Source organism: Stegostoma tigrinum, chromosome 3 (genome assembly GCF_030684315.1).
Source record: "Stegostoma tigrinum isolate sSteTig4 chromosome 3, sSteTig4.hap1, whole genome shotgun sequence".
Lineage (NCBI taxonomy): Eukaryota > Metazoa > Chordata > Chondrichthyes > Orectolobiformes > Stegostomatidae > Stegostoma > Stegostoma tigrinum.
Genome location: NC_081356.1, coordinates 61,233,667 through 61,235,264, shown reverse-complemented (window position 1 = coordinate 61,235,264; position 1,598 = coordinate 61,233,667). Strand labels below are relative to the sequence as shown.

The 1,598-nt window shown below is 35.5% G+C and overlaps 1 non-coding gene across 1 annotated transcript; it reads right to left on the bottom strand.

Annotated features, from left to right (window-relative positions):
• Positions 1 to 731: 731 nt before the first annotated feature.
• Positions 732 to 922, bottom strand: LOC125451359 (U2 spliceosomal RNA). The gene has a single exon (XR_007247275.1). It is a non-coding gene; the product is annotated as a U2 spliceosomal RNA (small nuclear RNA).
• Positions 923 to 1,598: the final 676 nt, after the last annotated feature.

The window sequence follows — 1,598 nt, the reverse complement described above, 5'->3', positions numbered from 1 at the left end:
AAACAACAGCTCTGACTGTGATGAATCCTGATTTCAAAGCTCAACTGTTACATTTTTCCATTAATTTATAGAGATCATTAATAATGTTATTCTTAGATGCCCTTAAATGCTGAAACTTTCTGTTAAGTATTACTCTTTCAAGAATTTCGTTTGACCTCAGCTTAAAGTAGTTGCTAGGAGGTTACAGAATTTCATCAGAAGATTCTGTACTTTCTTTTATGCTTTAGTGGACTATAACATCATTAGCAGCAGTTCTATTCAAATTGAAAAAATATGAATACTTGTTCATTTATCATCTAGTTTGGAAGCATTTCTGTACTTAAGAACTGTTTCCTCCAAAATGTCAAATTCTGTGTTCTATTTAGCCCTTCCACCAATGTAATCTTCCTCACAATATTATCTTTTCCTGCAATTTATTTCTAAGTGATTATGTATTCTTTCCAAAGGTTTATGGTTCTTTAATATTTCAAAGCTGCTTTACTCTTATTGCTTTAGAGACTTTTAATCTTGCAGTAAATCAATGCTGTTTTATTCTTTTTCCTTGAAGGACTTTTAATTCTGATGTCTAGCAATGTTGTTTTATTCTCCTTGTCTTAGAAGCATAGCTTCACAGAAAATAGAAACTGGGATAGGCCATTCAGCACTCGAAGCCTGTTCCACCATTCAAGATGACCATGGCTGATCATCCAGTTTAGTACCCTTTTCCTACTTTCTTTTCATACCCGTTTGATCCTATTATCTTTAAGTTCCTGGAGATATTGCAATAGCAGTTCAATGTATGGAGCAGACATAGCAAATCCCTAGTCCATCTCCCTGCTCCAAAAAGCTGTTAAATATATGGTGCCAGAAAAGGGCATATCAGATATTAAATGGACAAGAGCAGAAACTACACAACTTCTGAGCAAATGGCCAAAAAGGCTAATGGAATGCTGCCCTTCATATCTACAGGGCCAGAGTATGAGGATGCAAACGTTATGCTATTGTTATACCAAGTATAAAGAGTACTGTGAGCCGAACTAGATGTCACACCTTAGGAAGGATATTTTGGAAGGAATTCAATGTAGGATTACAGGATTATATCCGGACTTCATAGGCTAAACTAAGAAAATAGATTAGGCAAATTAAGCCTTTATTCTTTAGAATTTAAAAGGCTAAGGGGTGATTTAATAGAAGTTTTCAGGATATGACAGGAAAAACAGGAAGAGAAAGATAAATTATTTCCACTGGTTGAAGATTCTAGAACGAGGGGACATAATCTAAGAATTAAGGTCAGGCCATTAAGGGGAGATGTTAGAAAGTACTTCTATATGCAAGGAGTTGTGAAAGTTTGGAACTCACTTCTTCAAATAATGGTTGATGCTAATTCAATTTCTGAATTTAAATATGAGATGGACAATGTTTTATTAAGCAAGGGTATCAAGGGATCTGAGTCCAAAGCAGTTTTATGCAGTTAGGCATAGATCAACCATGATCTTACTGAATGGTGGAGGAGGCTCAAGGACTGAATGGCCAATTCCTTTCCCTATGTTCCTAGAAAAAGACTAGTTTATTCCTACAGAGATAATGCGAACTGCAGATGCTGGAGAATCTGAGATAAC